At 34.9% G+C, this 16,808-nt stretch overlaps 1 long non-coding RNA gene across 1 annotated transcript in view; it reads left to right on the top strand.

Annotated features, from left to right (window-relative positions):
- The first annotated feature begins 929 nt into the window (after positions 1-929).
- Positions 930-16,808, top strand: part of LOC139076400 (uncharacterized) — a 33,188-nt gene continuing 17,309 nt past the window's right edge. Inside the window, exon 1 of the long non-coding RNA XR_011527973.1 lies at positions 930-1,076. This is a non-coding gene — a long non-coding RNA (uncharacterized lncRNA). The remainder of the gene's footprint in view (positions 1,077-16,808) is intronic.

The raw sequence follows: 16,808 nt of genomic DNA, 5'->3' as shown, positions 1-16,808 counted from the left end.
ATTAAACTAAATAATGAATCAAAACAAAAAAGAGATAAAGACAATTATAGAGTTGTAAGGGGAGTGAATATATAATCATACCACATTGGGTCTAAACATCATTGCAGTCAAAGCTTTTCACCATTTTGTGGTTTTATTTTTAAAAGTATGGTGATGTTATTATATGCATCTTACACGAAATATTTTGTTTTTGGCTTTAAATTCTGAAAGGAATTTCTCACCTAGGGCTTTATATAGAGAGATGTGAGCAATTGATTTCATAGGACTATTTATCTGACAAAACCTGATTGGAGAATGGTGGAATTGATGAGTCTAATTTTCCTGCTATTCTTCAAAATAAAAACAAACACAGTAAACTCTCAGGGGAGAAGCTGAGGTCTATGCTCATTCAGTGGTTTTCCTGAAAAATTACACTATCTGAGGGCTGAGAAACAAGTAGAACTCAGATTTTGAAATCCCAAATTCTATGCTTTTCTCCTATTCGATGCATAAGACAGTTTGGAATCTTGGAAGAGACTGGACAGACAGGCTAGCAATGAAACCACAGTCTGAGCGCTTGTTGCTTTGTGATGTTGGCCTGTTTTTTGAGTCTCAGGCTCCTCTTAAAAATGATTTAGTAACTTCTATCTCATAGAGGTTTTTGTAATGATTAAATGAGAGAGTTTGCACTAAAGGCCTAATATGAGCCTGACAAGAGGAGCTGTTATCATAAAAATAAAGAATTTAAACATTTAATAGATTGAGAGCAATGGATAAAGTTAGTAGATGAGTAAGACATAAAAGGACTATCTAATATTTAATATATGTCTGAAATTCAATGTTTTATATGGATGTTGTAGATGGTTTTCATCCTAGCAACACACTTCTTTCATTTTTATTATTTCAATCACATTCTTGACTTTTGTTTCCATTCAATCCTAGGTGTCCTGTTTTTGTCATAGAGATAAAATGGAAGCCAGCTCTCCAAGATGATACAGAGGTCACTTTCATTATGGGACAGGCCCACTTCCTTCCAGAAGGAAAGTGAAAAAGGAAGGAAGGAAAGAGCAAAGGAAGGAAGGAAAGAGTGAAGGAAGGTTGGTTCCCCAGTCTGTGCCTTCAGTCTTTTTCTGTCCTCCTGGCCAGATTGTTTAGTGGGCCAGACTAGGTTCACAGAGGTTTACTAATGCAATTGAAATTGTTTTACCCTGGTGTGGATGATTATGGGTCCAGTACATTATGCCAAAGAGCACGTGAAGTAACTGGTGAAAAAACAACTTGGAATGATGTACCTGCATTGATAGCAATTATGTAAAATCATACCTTCATATACGTTTGAAAGGAGTTATTATTTTCCTTTTGGTTTGCTTTTGATAGCTGAACATTTCTTGTTAACTTTGGTTCCCTAATTAAATATACATAAAGGCAAAAACATATTTAAAAAGAACCTAAAGCAAACTATTCACCTTACTTGGCACCACTCCCATGACTGTTCTCCAGCTTAAAATTTGATTAGCCATCAGTGTCCAGCCCTTTGAAGTCCAAAGGCCTCTCGAAATTCCCTAGACTAAAATCAGGTAAGTGGTTCTCTGGCTAAATGTGAAAATGAAGAATACTTGATTATTGTCCTTGAATATGTTCCCTCTTCATTCGCATAAGTATGGTCTATGGAAATTATAATAAATATGCATACATCGTCAGTATTGGTTTCAACCTAATTGCATTTTGGTATGTTACCTCTTCCTGTATGACAATTTACCTCAAATTGGTGACTTAAAGTAGCAAATGTTTATTATCTCGCAGTCTCCATGAATCAGGAATCCAAGAGCAGCTTAGCTGGGAAATTCTTGCTCATGGTCTCTCATGGGCTTGCAACCAAGCTGTTGACCAGGGCTGCAATATTTTCATGGCTTGACTTGGGAAGGACCTACTTCCAATGTCGTGTGAATCCTGACAAGCCTCAGTTCCTGGCCACGTGGACCTCTCCATAAGCTTCTAGAGTATCTTCATAATATGGCAGCAAGTTGCCCCCAAAGCAAATAATTCAAGAGAAAGAGGGAGAAAGGGTAGGGAGAGACAAAGAGAGAGAATTCAAAATGGGAAGCTACCGTCTTTTTAGAAGTGGAATCCTGTTACATCTGTCATATTTTATTCTCTGAAAATGAGTCATTAAAACCAGCCTACACTCAAGTGGAGAGGAATTAAGTTCCCTCCTCTTGAGGGAAAAAGAGTTTGTGTATATAGCTTTAAAACTATCACAATACATTTATCTAAAAAAGTATCCATCTGCATATTCTAGATACTTATGAAAAGCAAATAAAACTTATGTAGCCACTGTTACTAAAACCTACACAATTTTAAAAGTACATGGCTTTCACAAGTTGTACTGCAAGGAATGGAATTCACCTGAATTCAACAGTGTCCTGATTATGTAATGGTCTTTGTGCTGACCCATTTGTTTGTACTATTTGTCCAGATAAATAAGATTAGGCATTCTGAGATATATAGATAATGCAGATGTTATGCTTGCTATCTTCATATATTTGGTGTGTCCAAAAGTGTCTGACCCACAACTTCTCCCCTAGTCTTGTGCTACCAAAATTTCCATTAATTATCTGTATAATTGGACAACTTATTTAATATCCATTCCTACCTTAAGTACCTATGGTACTCTCCTTTTAAAAATGCAAACAGTTGAGGTGCAAGAGAGCATTTCTCATTTTCTTTCCATTTTGAAGAAAACGTTCAGCATTAATCGGGATACAGACACTCACAGGAGCCGAATGCCCCCTGAGGACAATTTGTCTTCTGTTCCTACCCAGTTTTTTTCATTCTTGGAGAAGGAGCCTCCTGTTCACATTTCTGTGCAATGTTCAGGTGTTTATGAAAAAGAGAACGCTTTCATATTCTTGGATCTGTTCTATTTGCAACTGCTTAGACTTTCTTTCTCTGACTAGCTATACTCTGTTTGACATAAAAGCCAGGCTAATGCTCTTTTTAATGGTTGAGTAAGGCTGAAAGTATTCACATCAATTTCCTATTGCCACAAAATGATCTGGGTCATGACAATCCACAAGCCAAGTTGCTAGACCATTACTAAACTACCATCACATAAGGGTAAGTTAGCAAGTTTGACCTTTTAAACCAAACTTCAAAATGTTCTTTTGATTAAAGTCTACAACAGTCCCCGGAGATCTCCAGTGCTGAATGTTAGGGATTTAACACAACACTGAGATCTTGGCAGATAAATGTTCCTTTACTCGTAAGCTTTGCGACTCACACACGGTTTTAAATTCCCTTGTTCTATAGAATTACCATTCTGTGCGTAGTTTTATTTTGAAGGCGGTGCATTTATTTCCAAGATGAGGACTCGTGTCCAGGAAGCCAATTTAACCCAAGCAAGTGAAAGCTTTATTCTTTCTGAGAAAATTAGCTATTTAAGGATAAATACTCTAATTTGTCCTTTCAGCCTAGGTTTATGGGTAATTTCTGGCCACTTTTGAATACTTTTCTGATTTTTCCCTTGAATATTCCTCTTGCCTTTTCAGCATTTCCTTTTCCAGTCTTAATTCCTAGTCTATACAGAATAATAGCTCAGGAAACCTTTGACCACTCTAATTTTTGCATGTTACTGGACCCAATGTTTATTTCCAATCTGACCCATATAGTTTTGTTTGCATTTTCTACAATGCTGGCTTTAACAAAAATCTAAATCATTTATTGTAAATAGCAGCTTTATTTTTAATACATGTGAATTTTTTTCACATTTTTATGTTTCCTGGCCTAGAAAATACATTAAAGAGCTAAAAAGCATACATATGTAGCCTTGTAATTATTTTGTCTTCCACAAAGCAACATCAAAGTGTGAATAAACGTCATTTTCTCTTTCTAACTTGGGAAATTCAGTCTTCTAAATTCCTCTTCAGACTTGAATAACATTACTTCTTCAGAGTCAATGTAAAAACTTTCAGAGGCTTTGGGTGATGTGTGGGTAAAATTACGTTATGCTTTATTCTCCTGGGTTATTTTCTTTTCCCATATTGCACTTGTTTAAATGTATTTATATCAAAGAAAATTATTTCAACATAAGAAAATTTTATTAATATATTAAACACTACTTAGGAGATACTTTTTGGGTTTGCATTTCATTTCACTAATAATATTTTTGTTTTCTTTTAAATTCTAATAGTGTTTTGTGATTTATGTTTCTGCCAAAATTTCTTTTATTATTTTTTATAACTAAGTTCATTTTATCTCAAAAATCTTCCTGCTTCATTGAACTTTACAAATTTTTCAAACTCTGCTATGTGATGTGTCTGGAGATCCTCATGATTTCTTCAGGAGCTAGTTCTATCAATGAGAGAAGGAAGTGGACAGATAGATATACAAATTGTAGGATCATAGCCTAATATCAGTCTTAATATTTCTCCTTTAATCTGTCTTGCCTATGGGACACTAGTATAGATTTTCATTTGCTATAGGGAGGAACAGCTAAATATGTTTGGTAAAAATTGCTCTAAGGCATCATTTGGTTTTCAGTACTATTTTTCTACTTCACATAATGCTTCCCTTGCATGTTAACTACATGGTCATTCTCCTCCCCACTGCTAATTGCAGATTGTCTCAAAAGTTAACCATGTTTACCTTGGCCTTCTATCTCCTCGTATTTCACAAAATACTTCAACATTATAAATTTAAAAGCATCTGAAGATCTCTATCTGTCTGTCCACATTTCTATCTCTATTTCAGATAGAATTATGTCAAACAGGCATGCAATTCACTCACACAACTCAAGCTCGGTCACATACATTAGCTAAGCCCTCATTTATCACTTATAATTTAAGACTTCTACTATTGATTTAGTTGGTTAATTTATTTCTGATTACCTTAGTGGATGTATTTCCTACTTAAAGATGAGTGAGAATAATCTTGCTAATTCCTGCATTGTGAAAGAAGGGGGAAAATTTATGAATTTTTGCAACATTTGGCCTTGGAAGGTCACCCAAAGGGATCGTTACATACTGAGATGGTTCTGTGCTTTGGCTGCTGTGCTGCAAACATCACAGAAAAATGTTGCTGTTAATTATGTTTTAAAACCTATTGAATAAGTGATTCTATAGTTATTAAATAACATTATTTGACAAATCTTACAACATATAGTTGTGTTAACTGATTGGTGAATACATTGCATAGCTAGCTATTACGTGAACAAATATTTCCTGTTGTATAGTTCTTTGCCATTCCCACATTTAACGTCTCCTGGGAAATAAACTGTTCCTTTAGAGTATGCATGAATTTCAGATAGTTTCTTCTCAGGTATCTATTTTCCCTCTAGTTTCAGCATTTTCTGAAATTTCACAATGAAATATGAAAAAACTAATGGTTTTCTAAAAAAGCATAAAATGGGGCTGACCCAGTGGTGCAGTGGTTAAGTCCACATGTTCTGCTTCAGCAGCCTAGGGTTTGCCAGTTGGTATCCCAGGTGCAGACCTATGCAGCGTTTGTCTAGCCATGCTGTGGCAGTCATCCCACATATGAAAATTAGAGGAAGATGGGCACGGTTGTTAGCTCAGGGGCAGTCTTCCTCAGCAAAAAGAGGAGGATTGGCAGCAGATGTTATCTCAGGGCTAATCTTCCTCCAAAAAAAAAGCATAAAATAAATTTAAATGGAAAGCTTCTTATATTCAATCAGTTAGTGTATTTATTGTACCATTTTCCAGTGTTGAATATTAGTATAGATTTTCAGAGTGCTTAACATCCACTTGTTTTCTTGTTTTCAGAGAGGTTAATACCCACTTTTAGAGATAGCATGTACATATGAAGCTATAACTAAAAAATATGACGTGGTATATCTTAAGCTTCATATGACTAGGACAGACCATTACTTTTTCAGAGCTTGGAGAAGACGTGAGATCTCCATCTCAAGTAGAAAAGTTTTTATAAAGCCATAGGCGTTTGTTTGAGATTTAATTTTGACTGATGGAAAGGAGAGTGAGATTTTGTTGGTGGCCAACTCAACATCCATTTCCCCTGACTCTTTCTCCTTCTTAACACCTCCCCAATTCTGTTCCAGTGTTTACTGACATCCAAGGGAGATTAGCACCTTCCACACCCTAAGACATGCATCTTGGTTATTTGAAGTAAATCAGGGGGTTCCATTTTTCTTTCTAAAGATTGATTTAACCATGATCATATGATCTAATTCTGGCCAATAAGATGTCTGAGGAATTCAGGGGATCTTCTAGAGGCTTCCTCACACTTAATAAAAAAATAGATACAAGGAATAGGCAATCTCTTTTCCTGTGTTTATCTCCCGGAACTGCTGAAAGTATCTTGTGAAAATAAAAATATGTAGCTAGAAGAAAGAGCTCTTATACTAAGTTTAGTAAAGGAAAAAGAAGGAAAACCTTGGGTGATTGCAACTATTTTGAGTGACTGAATATTCTGTCTCTTAACGCCCCCTATAATTTGGATTACTGATTAAGAAAGTCAGCAATTTTCCTCAGTGGTATCATGTTAAGCCCGACTTTTCCACTGTTTGCACTTACCAATATAAGTATATCTGAGAGTACGGAGAATGGAAAACATGAACCATGCTAGAAAGACAGAGAGGGTCCTGCTGGACCATGCAAAAGCAACAGATTTCAAATGGTCTTAGGGAATGTTGTTGGCATTCAAGAAGTATAGGTTAATGTCAGTTATATACATCATCCAATAGGTAAACATCTTATTAAGATCAGCAAGAACCAGTAGAAATGGATGGAGCTTGCATATTTTAAATGACTACTATTTACGAGGTATTATGCTAGTGATGATTGACATATTGTTAGCTTGACATGTTCTTAAAGCTAAAGTAGAGGATGGCGTGGGTATTGGGAGAAGGGAGGCCTAAGATCAGGCAAGTGATAGAACCAAGGGCCTTATAGGCAGTTCTCAAAGAGTTTCATGGTCAAAGTATGATACTTTAATACTGAATTAAAGGAATTGACAGTCAGGGAAAGGCATGATAAATGTGATATGTTGGGAATTTAATTCTGGCTTGTGCTTTGTTCTCGGTCCTTTTTTATATGCAATTATGTGTAAGTAGAAAATCAGATTTTCAAATGTCAGAAAGGTTCATGATCTGATTCCATTGTCTAGCAGACAATCACTATCTATAAGGATGGGTCTTTCCTTTTACTGCTTGAATTACTGCTCATTTTTTGTCATTCTGAACAAATTTTCAGGAAATATAAACACACACAGTCATACATTAAAATACCCAGAATACACTGCCACGAGGTCTCCTTCCATTTCTTGCTAATGTTCTCTTGACCTCCTAAGTAGAGGCAGGGGATGGGAAGGGTGTTACCATGTCTCCATCTTCCTGCAAATCCACAGAATTTATCCATTTCAAGAGGATTAAGCACATGTCAACCATCAAAGATGAGGCTTGACTGAGATTCATATATCACATTATCAGTGGAAATACTTCCATATTCGAGAAACGTGTTGACTATCAGACTTAGTTTTCAAAGGTGGTGTATTTTTCTATTTCTGTTTTCTGTAAAAGAGGATGGATCTAGAACTTATTTGGATACTTCTTGAAACTAGAAGCTCTATGACTTTTTTCCTTAAATAGAGGTGAAACAAACCCAACGTTATGCAGCAGTAAAAAAGGCAAGTGAGAAGGAGAAACTAAAGGTGTTGGAAAGAGGATAAATTGAAGAGTGGGGACAAAGGAGGAAAGATTAGGCTTGACAAGTAACAAGGACACTTCATGAGGGACTCAAATAATATGGGAGTTGATGAGTATAAAGAGATAGATTTAAAGGTAAAAAAAGATGGCAAATTTGACAGTTTTTGCTTGATGTTGTTACTCTCAGTAAAGTGAAAATCAAGGTACTCTGTCTTGATCAAAAGGAAGGTGGAATGTTGATCTTGGGAAAAAAGTGAAACTTGGTTCCATGTAAAGTAAACTGTGAAATCAACAGCGTGAAAATACAAAGGTTACAAAAGATGAATGAAGAGACAAATGAAGTTAGTCAGGAACAACCTGTCTTGGGTCAGATAAAAAAACATGCTCATTAATCTTCTTCAGTAAATTAAAATATAGAATGGAGATGTTGGATGATCTGATGCTGTGTATTGACAAAACAGAATGGAGAGGCAAGGGAATTTCTATTTGGAAAAAATAATACTTTGGCTATTGCCTGCATGTACCATTGATTCTGTTTATTTTAACAATGAAGAGACAGGAATTTGTCTATTTACCTTTTTGAGAGTTAGAAAAGATACAAACAACAGCAAATTTTAGTAAATCTCATAGTTAAGGGAATGATGGCAAAATAGGCTTCTATGCTTGTAACTTTTCATCACCTACTACTGCTACTGCCCTTTCATCTTAGGAGTATGATACCCATTTCTGGGTATTACTCGTCCCATTCATTTAGTTCCTCACCAATCACAATCTTTAACACCATTGGGAATTTTTTATTTTCACCTTTAGAACATAAAATTTTCGGTACATTAGTTTTCTACGATTTCTAAGTGGAAACAGAAAATACATATACTTAATTATCACACAAGCAACTCTATGTGATAAAGTAAATGGTACTTTTATGAATTTTAAGATTTTAATAAAACTGGAGTTTCCAGAGAGTGTTTTATCCACAAAATGCTCTAGAGAGCTACTGAAAGCAAAAACCTATAGTTCCGTTTCCAATTAAAGGAGGTAAGCGACTTTGATAATTCTGAATCTATTTTGGGGAGGAAAAGATTATGCCGAATATTTAATTTGTTAACAATAATTCCTCACATTGTGGTGAGGAATATAATATATTTATATACTCTAAAAAGTTTTAATTTGCACAATCGGTTTTGAATCTCACTAAATTCTTGGAAGGTAGGAAATGTAGCTAATGGAAATCCAGCTTGGTCATTATTTTATCCTGGCACATTTTGACTAAAGAAAAACAAGACCAAGTATGTGTATTTCCTTGCATCCATTTAGTAACAATGCCTCTAACTCCATTCAGCTTCTTTTCTTCTGTGATGATTTCAACAGAATGAATCACAATGTGTTCAGGATGTATTCTCTGTCATAACACACCCGATATTCCTGTTTCCATATTTTTATGAGTTAGGTGACTTGAATAGTGATTTGCAAGCTTTAAAAACTGATGAAAAACAAACTGTATTCAATCTTTTACCTTACGTAATTTCGCCCTGCCTCTCTTTTATCTCTTTAAGGAGAGAGCGATGCTGGAATAAAGCAAGAACCATTAGTCACAGTAGCATGATTAGGGCATAGACCTTTTCTCAGAGAACTTATTTGGGTCATCCCAACTGATCTCTTTTTATCATTAGGAATAGCGATTTCACTTCTGATAACTAATGGAATATTTCTCCTGCACTGTGTTCTAAGCAGTGCCCCAGTTCTGCACTATTCTTAGCAATTCAGTCTTTGTGAAATGCACACTGCCAGCCTGAACGCAAACATCCTTGGCTGATAAACTAGACCTGCAACAGCATTTGTCTTATTCTGTCCCCAAAACATTTATATCAGTAACATTTTGCCATTATGAGTTTATTTTCCTTCAATCTAAAGACAGCTAGCACTTTCATTCCAAAATGCACGATGGTATTAAAATGCGAAAAGAAAAGACAAAGCACAACAAACACCTTTATGCCAGATTTTCCTTAGCTGTGTATGTAATTAATTCCATCTGCAGATATGCTAGCTTTGTGTCACCCATACCAATCATCGAATGAACACCAATGAAGAGCAATAGGCAAGAGATAGGCATAAAAATAAAACAGACCTGGGTCCGAATCCTGTATCAGCCACTATCTTTGGAGCTATGTGTCTGAACTCAATGAATGTCAGTTTTCTCAAATAAGATAGCACACAGCAAAAATACTAATATACCTACAGGGTTGTTGTAAGGATTAAATGTATTGAATGCATTTATTATATTTGTGGAACAAAAATATTAGCATAGCTTTCAAAATGTTACTTCAAAGATATGTATATAACTAATTCATCCTTGTAGTAATTATCTGCGCTGTAAAACAAATCACCAAGCTTTGTGGTTTGAAACAATGCTGATTTATTATCTCATACTTTCTATAGGTGAGCCGTGTGGGCTGGCTAAGCCAAGTTCTTGGGTCAAGATCTCACAAGGCTGAAATCAAGGTCTGGCAGAGCTACAGTCTCATCTGGAGGCTTGTCTAGGGAAGGACTTGCTTCTAAGCCCCCTCAGCTTGTTGACAGAATTCATTTCTTTGTGGCTGTAGAAATCTACAGATGGCTACTTTAAAGGTAGTAATGGAGAGAGAAAGCTTCTGTTACTGATTCTCTAACTGGAGGCAAATCCTGGGCCTTCTTTTAAAAGGATCAGCTGATTACATTGGGCCGTCCACGACAGTCTCTTTTGATGAACTCAGTTAACAGATTAGAGACTTTGATTACATCTGCAAATTCCTTCATTCTTGCCATATTACATTGGTTGGAAACAATTAATAGGTCCTGTCCATATTAAAGGAGTTATACAAGTATGTAACTTATTGGAGATCACCTTATTGTGTGTTCACCACTATCTCTTTTAGTAGAAAATGTGTATATTGTAAGTAGAAGAAGCAAAGACCAAACTAGGTAAGTAAGAATGGAAGGAAGGAGAGGAATAAATGCAAATTTTTTAATCTCTTTCTCTCTCATAAGCTTTAATATGTTCCTTTACCTTCTTATATAGCACTGAAGGGGGGAGAGTACTCCAGCCTGTGCCTTGAACGCAGAGGCAGCATAGTAAAGCTAAAAGCGCTTTGTCAAATCCTTTCTGATATCTAGGTTTTCAGAGTTTTATGGGCAGTCCTGTGCTATTTCTGGCAAGTGATTTTAAAACATCATGGAGTCATGTACTGTATACAGTAGCCTGAGTCCAACACTTGGAAGTATAAAAAGAAAAAAAGAATTTCTAAGAAATTTATTTCTGAACTCAACCAAAGTTTGGGGGCATCTAAAAAATGTGTCTTCCTCCTTTTGCACTTCATGAAAATTTAAGTCTTGTACAAATTCTTTTGAAGACTAGATTATAGGCAAAATCACGGCACTGATTAGGTTTCTCCTAGTACGTAATAACAATTTGACTGTACTTTATGCTTTCATGATAAATTGACTTCTGTTCATTATAGAATATTTTAGAAATAATTAAAAGAATCAAACTCCAAATACATTCCAACCACTCAATGACAAAAACCTTGTGTTGGTAACTTATTTCAAGTTATTCTTTATGTACATTTTTGTGATGAGCTTGTTTACTTGTTTTACATATATATGATCTTGTTAAATATGTGATTATATTTTATAAAGGCATTTTATTTGCCTTGATTACATAAACATTTTTATGACATCATAAAGCATTTATTAAATCTATTATAATTAAGTGTATTACTAAGAGATAGAGAAAACCTAATGTCATCAGAAATGAGTTTTCTAGAAGCACTAAAATACACTTATAAATGTATAGGATACTTATCACAGATTAATTAATGAATTATTACTCTCAGAAAGATTGGATATTTATAATTATTTTACTTCTGTGAATAACTGATAGCAAAAATTTTTATCTATATCAGATTTTATCTAAACTATTTTTTTAGATTTAAGTATAATTACTTGGCCAAACGTATGTTGGAATATCTTTATGGCTCTGTCATGCTTCTCAATATTTCCAAAGATTTGTCCTAGTTCTCAAGATCCACTCCAAAATATCTACTACTTTTGTATTGATAATATTTATCTACATTTCTTTTTCCTATCCCAATTTCCTCTCACAATGAAGCTCTTCCAGTTTCTGAAGCCCTGGGCTGCTCAGAGCTCCCAGTCAGCACTTACCTGTGAGAGTCTGTTACCTGATGTAGTCATGGGTGATATGATTAGAGTGCAGAGCTCATCTCTTACAGAAAGTTCATCTACATGCTTGCAATCTTCTTAGCCTCTTCGTAAGTATATTGATATTACTCTGGGGATGGTAAAAATAAGCAACATTATATTAAAATAATATTCTAAGGCTATGTCTAAAAATGAATTACAGGTTAAATGATTGCAAGACTTTGATTACTCATACATATACATAAATATAGTTCATATACTTAGGCATACATTTTTTTCTTTACCTAGTATATTTTTCTTACTTTTACTAGAACTCCTTAACTCTGAATTATCTTTCTCGATTGTTGAAATATGTTTTCTGTGTGTGTATAACTCACACTAGTTCCTAAATGTTTCCTTTATTACTTGGGATTTCTCCAAAGTGTGATATATTTCTTTGAGTTAAAGTGTTGGTACTTTAAATAATCTTTTTTTAAATGGAGACATATTTATTCCTTCAACTAGTGATGGAAAGCCTCTTGTATGACTAGTACCATTCTGATATATCATTTTGCTATGGTTCTGTTCTCAAGGAGATTACAACTCAGGGTAAAAAAATTTGGAGCTGTGAGACGTAACAGCCAAAGAGATCATGTATGATAATAGAGATCTGGAGAAAGTGCATTGGAGCACAAACGAAGAAAAACATAGTTGTGAAAGTCTTTACAGAAAAGTTAAATCTTGCTGAATCTTCATTGCAGCATTTCAAGATCCCATCAAGAGACCTACAATATTAATCTATGAAAAGCATTTGTATAGTAGCCCACCAAAGAGACTAGGAGAACCTAAATCGGGGAGGTGACAATGAGAGGGAAGGATACTAACAGATTTAAGAGATATTTAAGATGTGGAATCAAAATGAAATATTTAACAAATAAGTCTGCTGTATACCAATACAGGAAACGCAGAAAAAAAGACTAAACATGGAAAACAATGTAAGCATTAACATTTGTGGCAGTTTTAACCGGAGCTGTTTATGGGCAAACAAGAGAAGACTTCAAAGAGGCCAGTGGGAACATAGCAGTGGTTATTTATTTATTTATTTTTGATTAATACTTTTTTATCTTATTGAGGTCATAATGTTTTATAACAGTCATATTTCAGGTGTACATTATTATTAGTCAGTTTCCGTATAGACTGCATCATCACCACCACCAATAGTCTAATTTTTATCTGTCATTATACATATGTTCCCCTTTACCCCCCTGCCCACCCCCATCCCCCTCCCCTCTGGTAACCACTAATCTCTTCTCTTTGTCCATGTGTTTGTTAATCTTCCACATATGAGTGAAATCATGCAATATTTGTCTTTCTCTGTCTGGCTTATTTCATTTAACATCATACCCTCAAGTTCCAATCATGTTGTTTCAAATGGGACAATTTTGCCTTTTTTATGGTTGAGTAGTATTCCATTGTATGTATATATCTCATCTTCTTTGTCCATTCATCAGTCAATGGGCACTTAGTTTGCTTCCATGTTTTGGCTGTAGTGAACAATGCTCCAGTGAACACAGGGGTACGTACATCTCTTTGGATTGTTGATTTCAATTTCCTAGGATAAATAACCAGTAGTAGAACAGCTGGATCATATTGTATTTCTATTTTTAATTTTTTGAGAAGTCTCCATACTGTTTCTCATAGTGGCTGTACCAGTTTGCATTCTCACCAGCAGTGTATGAGGGCTCCCTTTTCTCCACATCTTCTCCAATATTTGTTGCTTTTTGTCTTGGTGGTTATAGCCATTCTGACAAGTGTAAGATTATATCTTGTAGTTTGATTTGCATTTCCCGAATAATTAGTGATGTTGAACATCTTTTCATGTGTGTATTGGCCATCTGTATATCTTCTTTAGAAAAATGTCTATTCATGTCATCTGCCCAGGTTTTGATTGGGTTACTTGCTTTTTTGTTGTTGAATTCTTTACATATTTTGGATCTTAACCACTTGTTAGATATACAATTTGCAAATATTTTCTCCCAGTTTTTCAGTCATCTTTTTGTCTTCTTCATGTTTTTCTTTGCCTTGTAGAAGCTTTTTAATCTGATGTAGCCCCATTTGTTAACTTTTTCTTTTGTTCCCTTTGCCTGAGTGGACATGGTACTTGAAAAGATGCTGCTACAACCGATGTCAAAGAATATACTACCTATATTTTCTTCTAGGAGTTTTATGATTTCAAGTCGGACATTCAAGTCTTTAATCAATTTTGAGTTAATTTTTGTGTATGGTGTAAGATAATGATCTACTTTCATTCTTTTGCACGTGGCTGTCCAGTTTTCCCAACACCATTTATTGAAGACTTTCCTTTCTCCATTTTATGTTCTTGGCTCCTTTGTCAAAGACTAACTGTCCTTAGATGCGTGGTCTTATTTCTGGGCTTTCAATTCTGTTCCATTGATATGTTGGTCTGTGTTTGTGCCACTACCATATGTTTTCTGTATTATAGCTTTGTAACATATTTTGAAGTCAGGTATTGTGATGCCTCCAGCTTTGTTTTTTTTGTCTCAGGATTGCTTGGGCTATTTGAGATCTTTTGTCGTTCCCTATACATTTTAAGATTCTTTGTTCTATTTCCATGAAGAACGTCATTGGGATTCTGATTGGGATTGCATTGAATCTGTAGATTGCTTTAGGTAATATGGACATTTTAATTATGTTTATTCTTCCAATCCATGACAATGCAATATCTTTCCATTTATTTATATCTTCTTTGATTTCTTTCAATAATGTCTTGTAGTTTTCATTGTATAGGTCTTTCACCTCTCTAATTAAATTTATTCCTAGATACTTTATTGTTTTTGTTGAGACTATAAATGAGATTGTATTCTTGACTTCCCTTTCTGCTAGTTCATTTTTAGTGTATAGAAATGCAACTGATCTTTGTATGTTGATTTTGTACCCTACAACTTTGCTGTGGTTGTTGATTATTTCTAACAGTTTTCTGATGGATTCTTTAGGGTTTTCTATATATAGAATTATGTCATATGCAAACAGCAAGAGTTTCATTTCTTCCTTTCCAATTTGGATTCCTCCAGTGCTATGTTGAATAAGAGTGGTGAGAGTGGGTACCCTTATCTTGTTCCTGTTCTCAGAGGGATGACTTTTAGTTTTTCATCATTAAGTATGATGTTGGCTGTGGGTTTGTCACATATGGCCTTTATTATGTTGAGGTATTTTCCTTCTATACCCATTTTATTGAGAGTTTATCATAAATGGATGTTGGATCTTGTCAAATGCTTTCTATGCATCTATTGAGATGACCACATGATTTTCATTCCTCATTCTGTTAATGTGGCATATCACATTGATTTATTTGCAGATGCTGAAACATCAAGGCATCTCTGGTATAAATCCCACTTGACCATGGTGTATGATCCTTTTAATATATTGCTATATTCAGTTTGCCAGTATTTTGTTGAGGATTTTTGCATCTATGTTCATCAGCGATATTGGCCTGTAATTTTCCTTCTTTTCTGTCCTTTCCTGCTTTTGGTGTCAAGGTAATGTTGGCCTCATAGAATGAGTTAAGTGTTCCAGGTTCTTCAACTTTTTGGAATAGTTTGAGAAGGATAGGTATTAAATCATTGACTGTTTGGTAGAATTTTCCAGAGAAGTCATCTCGTCCTGGACTTTTGTTTTTTGGGAGGTTTTTGATTGCTGTTTCAATCTTTTTACTTTTAATTGGACTATTCAGATTCTCTATTTCTTTTTGACTCAGTTTTGGGAGGTTTGTGAGTCTAAGCATTTATCCATTTCTTCTAGGTTATCCAATTTGTTGGCATACAATTTTACATAGTATTCTCTTACAATCCTTTGTATTTCTGTGGTATCTGTTGTAATTTCTCCTCTTTCATTTCTAATTTTATTCATTTGAGATTTCACTCTTTTTTTCTTAGTGAGTCTGCTTAAAGGTTTGTCAATTATGTTTATCTTCTCAAAGAACCAGCTCTTAGTTTCATTGATCCTTTCTTCTGTTTGTTTAGTCTCTATTTTATTTATTTCTGCTCTATTTTTTATTACTTCCCTCCTGTTGACTTTGGGCTTTGTTCTTCTCTTTCTAGTTCTGTTAGGTATAGTTTAAGATTACACATTTGAGATTGTTCTTATTTGTTGATCTGGGCCTGTATTTCTATGAATTTCCCTGTTACAACTATTTTTGCTTCATCCAATAAGAGTTGGTATGTTGTATTTTCATTTGTCTACAGATATTTTTTTAATTTCTCCTTTGATTCCTTCATTGATCCAGTAGTTGTTCAGTAGCATATTATTTACTCTCCACATATTTGTGACTTTCCCAGCTTTTTTCTCATAGTTGATTTCCAGTTTCATAGCATTGTGGTCAGAGAAGATGCTTGATGTGATTTGAGTCTTCTTTAATTTATTGAGGCTTGCCCTGTTTTCCAACATATGGTCTATCCTTGAGAATGTTCCACGTGCACTTGAAAAGAATGTATATTCTGCTCTTTTGGAGTGGAATGCTCTCTATATATTTATTAAGTCCATCTGATAGAGTGTTTCTGTTAAATCCACTAATTCTTTGTTGACTTTCTGTTTGGATGATCTATCAATTGATGTAAGTGGGATGTTGAGGTCCCCTTCTATTATTATGTTGTTGTTAATTTCTCCCTTTTGATCTGTTAATAGGTGTTCTATGTACTTTGGCGCTCCTGTGTTAGGTGCATATATATTTATTAGTGTTATGTCCTCCTGGTGGAAAGACCTTTTATCATTACGTACTGCCCCTCTTTGTCTCACATTGTCTTTTTTATCTTGAAGTCTGCTTTGTCTGACTTAAGTATAGTGACACCTGCTTTCCTTTGTTTTCCATTTGCTTGGAGTATCATCTTCCATCCTTTCACTTTGAGACTATGTTTTTCTTTGGAGCTGAGATGTGCTTCCTGGAGGCAGCATATTGGTGGGT

Source organism: Equus przewalskii, chromosome 16 (assembly GCF_037783145.1).
Source record: "Equus przewalskii isolate Varuska chromosome 16, EquPr2, whole genome shotgun sequence".
Classification (NCBI taxonomy): Eukaryota; Metazoa; Chordata; class Mammalia; order Perissodactyla; family Equidae; genus Equus; species Equus przewalskii.
This window is presented reverse-complemented; position numbering and strand designations above follow the sequence as displayed.